Genomic DNA, 6883 nt, shown 5'->3' on the forward strand with positions numbered 1-6883 from the left:
TCCCGAGTAGCTGGGACTACAGGTGCCTGCCACCACGCCCAGCTAATTTTTGTATTTTCATTAGAGACAGGGTTTCACCATATTGGCCAGGCTGGTATTCTGCATGTAACTTATACACATATAAAAATTTATAAGTCATTTTTAATGGTTATTAAAATGCCACTAAATTAATATACCATGATTTATTTAATGCAGTGTTGGACACTGAAATTGTTTCTGATTTATAAATTTATAAAATAACATTGTGATGAATATTTTTGTAATTAAAATCTTTAGCTATACATTATTATTTCTCTAGGTTAGATTTAGAAGTGGAATTGCTGGGTCAAGGTTCATGTACATTTTAAGGCTTTGGGTTTATGTTGACAGATTGTAGTTCCAAAAAACTGGACTTACTTATTTTCCCAAGTTAGTATAACGAAGTGCCCATTTTCCTACAAAATCACAAAAACTGAGTATAGTTTTTTTTCCTGTCCCACAATTATTACAACTTGATAAGTGAATATATTCTGTTTTCCTGATCAGCTTCTTCCAAGGCCCTAGGCTCACCAGGTCCTCCTCTATCCTGTACTCCCTGAACTCCTCCCATGCCTTCTGTTTCAGCGGTCCCATGACCCAAGTTCAGTGATTAGGTAGAAAGACTCACAAGATGGAATAGCAAGTAATATTCGTGGTAAGGCTTATTACAGCAAAGGTTACAGAGCAAAAGCAGTGGGAAAAAGATATGCATCAAGGGAGTTCAGAGAGGCCAGGCACAGGCTTCCTAAGCATTTCCCATTGGGGACTACATAGGAGTTCCCTCGCTCTCACTTTCTCTCTCTGGCAGTGAATTTGGGATATGTCTCTGCCCAGGGAAGCCCCTTTGAGTTTCAGGATCTGAGACTTTTATGGAGGGGCTGGTGACTTAAGCATATCCTACTATCCCTCCAGCACAGTAACCAAAACTTAAAACTCCAAAAATAAAACCAGGTATATACATCATTAGTCTTTTTTATTTTGATTTTTAGTAAGTCGAAAATAATATCATACATCATTAGTTTTTATGCTTGTGCAAAGCAACCTGATGATAGTTATGATTCTGTTTGTTCTTACATTTGAGCCCTGTGTTTTTTAGATAACTAGACTTCAAAAGTCCTTGTTTCAGAATTTTATCATAGGCCTCTTACTCTAGCCCTTTCCTCATACAGAGGTCTGGCCCTTGCTTTTTAAGCTTGCTGGCCTAAACAACTTGCTGGCTATGGTTCTTGCCTCTGTGTAATGGCCTCCCAGACATGGACAGTCTACTATCTGAACTTGCAAGTATTGCCTTGTCTATAATTCTGTTTAGGAGTTGGAGGTGGGAATGGCAACAGTTAGAAAACCTAAGCAAGGCTGGGCACAGTGGCTCACGCCTATAATTTCAGCACTTTGGGAGGCTGAGGTGGGTGGATCACTTGAGATCAGGAGTTCAAGACCACTCTGGGCAACATGGTGAAACCCAGTCTCTACTAAAAATACAAAAATTAGCTGGTCATGGTGGCACATGCCTGTGGTCCCAGGTACTCGGGAGGCTGAGGCAGGAGAATTGCTTGATCCCAGGAGGCAGAAGTTGCAGTGAGCTGAGATCATGCCACTGTACTCCAGCCTGGGCAACAGAGCGATACTCTGTCTCCAAAAAAAAAAAAAAAAAAAAAAAAAACCCTAAGCAAGACTCAAAGAAGGAAAGATAAAGATAATACAGGGCTCTAAGTTAGGGTTCTTGGTTTGCAAACAAAATGTGTGGTAACTCATAGAGTCAAAGGAAAAGATGAAGAATGAGGCCCTGGAGAAGACAATACCCAGAGTAGTTTGGGGTCTAGAACTTTCCTTAGGGTTCTTCTGTTAGAATTAATCAGCTTCAATACCTTTTGGCTTTGGACACAGGCACACCTCTGGTGGGAATGTTTTGAGTACCTCAAGTAGTAGTCCCAAGACTGTGTGCAATGGGGTCTTTCTGGTCCCCTGAAGAGAAACTGAGGTACCATTACCAGAAGGAGGAACAGATGCTGAGAAAAACATGTATCCACTTTTTTATTATTATTATTTTATTTTTATTATAAGGAAGCCACCACAAGACAATTGAGCTTGCTAATCAATTTTTGTATGGGGTATTTTATTTCTTACTTTTGATATTGAAATGGATATACTCGGCCTCCCAAAGTGCTGGGTTTACAGGCATGAGCCACTGCTCCCAGCCACTTTCACTATTTTCTGACTTGTTGAATTCCTTCCCGAGATGGTATCAAGGGCCTGGACACCAGCCAGCGTCAAGGTCCCACCAGCGTTTGGAGATCTTCCCTAGCTCACCAGTATCAATACTACCATGCCATCTTAGTGCCAGAGTTTTGCTTTTTGTTTATAATTATGTTGTTATCAATTTACCATCTGTTATTTGCAAGGGTTATGTTAAATGGCAATAATCTTTCTATGTCTGTTCTTTTACCCATGTCTAATTTTTAAAATAAATTATGAAGATAAAACACCTTTTTTACAGTCTTGCTGGAAGAATTTAAACTTAAAAGTGTCCAGTCCTCTAGCTGTAACTACTAATTTACAGAGAACACACAGGACACAGATATATATTAAAGTACACCCTGGCAGGGCACAGTGGCTCATGCCTGTATTCCTAGAACTTTGGGAGGCCAAGGTGGGAGGATCACTTGAGACCAAAAATTTGAGAACAGCCTGAGCAACATAGTGAGACTCCATCTCTATTTAAAAAAAAAAGGCAGGCCATGGTGGTCCCAGCTACTTGGGTGGCTAAGGTGGGAGAATCGCTTGAGCCCAGGTGGTAGAGGTTGCAGTGAGCCAAGATGGTGCCACTGCACTCTAGCCTGGGCAACAGAGCAAGACCCTGTCTCAAAAAAAAAAAAAAAAAAAAAAGGGCAGTGTATGGGTTTGTAATCAGCAGCAAAACCCATAAACACATGGTTTCTTCGGCAAGTAAGTCACAAGGGAAAAAAGACAAAGAGGCAGGGCAGGTTGGGAGATACATAAATAAAATAAATTGCAAAAGAAAAAAAGATATTTAATTTTGTTTAAGCACAGACCAAAAAAAGGTCACTGAGCTACCCACAAAACACCAAACATTCCTTTCCTTGGCCACGAAGAGGGACTGCTGCTGCTTTAACAATTAGACCTGAGGAAAGGAAAATAGCTGAGTAGCCTGAGCTATATCAGGTATGCAAATTTTTTTTTCTTTTTTTTTAGAGACAGAGTCTCGCTCTGTCACCCAGGCTGGAGTGCAGTGGCACAATCTCGGCTCACTGCAAGCTCCGCCTCCCGGGTTCACACCATTCTCCTGCCTCAGCCTCCTGGGACTATAGGCGCCCGCCACCACACCCAGCTAATTTTTTGTATTTTTAGTAGAGATGGGGTTTCAGCGTGTTAGCCTGGATGGTCTCGATTTCCTGACCTTGTGATCCGTGCGCCTCGGCCTCCCAAGTACTGGGATTACAGGCCTGAGCCACTGTGCCTGGCAATGTATGCAAAATTTATCAGGTCCAGGGAAACAGGAGTATGGAACTTCAGTCGCACCAACCCTCATGCCTGGGGGCAATTGTTTAAAGACATTTTATGGCTAGCTGTATCACCCATTATCTTATTTTTTTTGAGACGAGGTCTCACTCTGTCACTCAGGCTGGAGTGCAGTGGCACCATCAGGGCTCACTGCAGACTCGACCTTCCTGGCTCAGGTGATCCTCCCACCTCAGTCTCCTGAGTAACTGGGACTACAGGTGTGTGCCACCATGCCTAGCTAATTTTAAAATTTTTTGTAGAGGCAGGGTTTCATCATGTTGCCCAGGGTGGTCTCCTAGGCAGAGTGAGACTATGTCTCAAAAAAAAAAAAATCTAATTTTACTGGAAAGGGGTTCTGATCCAGACCCCAAGAGTCAATTTTTGGATCTCACTCAAGAAAGGACTGGGGGCAAGTCCATGGAGTAAAGTGAAAGCAAGTTTATTAAGAAAGTAAAGGAATAAAAGAATGGCTACTGCATATACAGAGCAGCCCTGAGGGATGCTGGTTGGCTATTTTTATGGTTATTTCTTGATTATATGCCAAACAAGGGGTGAATTATTCATGAGTTTTCTGGGGAAAAGGGCAAGAATTCCCCAGAATAAAGAGTTCCTCTTTCTTTTCAACCATATAGGGTAGTTTCCAGGTGTTGCCATGGCATTTGTAAACTTTCACTGCACTGGTGGGGGTGTCCTTTAGCATGCTAGTGTGTTAAATTAGCATACAATAAGCAGTAAAGGAGATAGCATGCGAATATATTATAATTAGCAAGAAGTCACTTTTGTCTCTATCTTGGTTTTGGCTTCTTTACTGTATCCTGTTTTATCAGCTGGGTCTTTGTGACCTGAATCTTGTGCTGACCTCCTATCTCATCCTGTGACTAAGAATGCCTAACCTCCTGGGAATGCAGCCCAGCAGGTCTCCAACTCATTTTACTCAGTCCCTACTCAAGATGAAGTCACTCTGGTTTGAACATCTCTGATAATAGAACCGCTCAGCACCCCAGCTCCATTTTCCAAATCATCCAATCAAGCCCCAGATCCTAACACCTCCTAATTGAGTCTTCTCATGGTTTCCCATGGTGTGCGTTCCCCCGTCTTAGTCCATCTTGGGCTGCTATAACAGAATAACTGAGATTGGGTAATTAATAAAGACAGAGATTTGTTTCTTATAGTTCTGGAGGCTGAAAATTCCAAGATCAAGGGCTCCACATCTTATGGGGGCTTTGTGTTGTTATCCAATGGAGGAAGGTAAATGTGCAGGAGAGTGCAAGAGTGAAAGAGCAACAGATAGAAATCGAAGCCTTAAGCCCTTTCAAAATTGGCATTAATCCATTCATGAGGGTGGAGCCCTCCCATTAGGCCCCATCTCCCAACACTGTTACATTGGGCATTAAGTTTCCAACATATGCTTTTTGGGGGACATATTCAAACCATAGCATCCCTCTTGCTGCAATTAATAATAAACAAAATTTTTCAATTACTGGTGTGTTCCTGGTCTTAAAAGTCTTTGACTTGTCCTAAAAGACCCATCAACCAATGACAATGTATAAATTTCATTTTGATTCTGATTTTAACAAATGAACAGTAGGAAAATAAGTAGTTATTGAGACCACAGGATATTTGAACACTGACTAATATTACGCAATTACTATTTTTTAAAGGTGAGACAATGATACTGTGTGTCAGGCCTCTGAGCAAGGCCGTACTTCCAAAGGAAGTTGAGTCTCACTGCAACAGCCATCACAAGGCATCAGATCTCACTGCTCAAGGCAAGGCTTATGCTGATAAGGTAGCTAAAAAGCAGCTAGCATTCTAACTTCTATCCTTCACGGCAGTTTTTCTCCTTCTCATCTGGTCACTCCCACCTACTCCCCCACTGAAACTTCCGCCTATCAATCTCTTCCCACACAAGGCAAATGGTTCTTGGACCAAGGAAAATATCTCCTTCCAGCCTCACAGGCCCATTCTATTCTGTCGTCATTTCATAACCACTTCCATGTAGGTTACAAGCTGCTAACCCGTCTCTTAGAACCTCTCATTTCCTTTCCATCATGGAAATCTATCCTCAAGGAAATCACTTCTCAGTGTTCCATCTGCTATTCTACTACCCCGCAGGGATTGTTCAGGCCCCTCCCTTCCCTACACATCAAGCTCGGGGATTTGCCCCGCCGAGGACTGGCAAATTGACTTTACTCACATGCCTCAAGTCAGGAAACTAAAATACCTCTTGGTTTGGGTAGACATTTCACTGGGTGGGTAGAGGCCTTTCCCACAGGGTCTAAGAAGGCCACCGCGGTCATTTCTTCCCTTCTGTCAGACATAATTCCTCAGTTTGGCCTTCCCACCTCTTCTCTTTCCTTGAAAATCACTGAGGCCTCGACTTACTCACTGCTGAAAAAGGAGGACTTTGTATATTTTTAAATGAAGAGTGTTGTTTTTACCTAAATCAATCTGGCCTGGTATATGACAACATAAAAAAACTCAAGGATAGAGATAGAGCCCAAAAACTCTCCAACCAAGCAGACAACAACGTTGAACCCCCTTGGACACTCTCTAATTGGATGTCCTGGGTACTCCCAATTCTTAGTCCTTTAATACCTATTTTTCTCCTTCTTTTATTCGGACCTTGTGTCTTTCATTTAGTTTCTCAATTCATACAAAACTGCATCCAGGCCATCTCCAATAATTCTACACGACAAATGCTCCTTCTAACAACCCCACAATATCACCCCTTACCCCCAAATCTTTCTTCAGTGGAATCTCTCCCACTGTGGGTTCCCACGCCGCCCCTAATCCCGCTCAAAGCAGCCCTGAGAAACATCGCCTATTATCTCTCCATACCACCCCCAAAAATTTTCGCTGCCCCAACACTTTACCACTATTTTGTTTTATTTTTCTTATTAATATAAGAAGACAGGAATGTCAGGCCTCTGAGCCTAAGCTAAGCCATCATATCCCCAGTGACCTGCACATATACATCCAGATGGCCTGAAGCAACTGAAGATCCACAGAAGTGAAAATAGCCTTAACTGATAACATTCCACCATTGTGATTTGTTTCTGCCCCACCCTAACTGATCAATGTACTTTGTTGATCAGTAATCTCCCCCACCCTTAAGAAGGTTCTTTGTAATTCTCCCCACCCTTGAGAATGTACTTTGTGAGATCCAATCCCTGCCCCCAAAATATTGCTCTTAACTCCACCGCCTATCCCAAAACCTGTAAGAACCAATGATAATCCCACCACCCTTTGCTGACTCCCTTTTCGGACTCGGCCCGCTTGCACCCAGGTGAAATAAACAGCTGTGTTGCTCACACAAAGCCTGTTTGGTAGTCTCTTCACACGG

This window comes from Pan troglodytes, chromosome 2 (assembly GCF_028858775.2).
Source record: "Pan troglodytes isolate AG18354 chromosome 2, NHGRI_mPanTro3-v2.0_pri, whole genome shotgun sequence".
Taxonomy (NCBI): Eukaryota; Metazoa; Chordata; class Mammalia; order Primates; family Hominidae; genus Pan; species Pan troglodytes.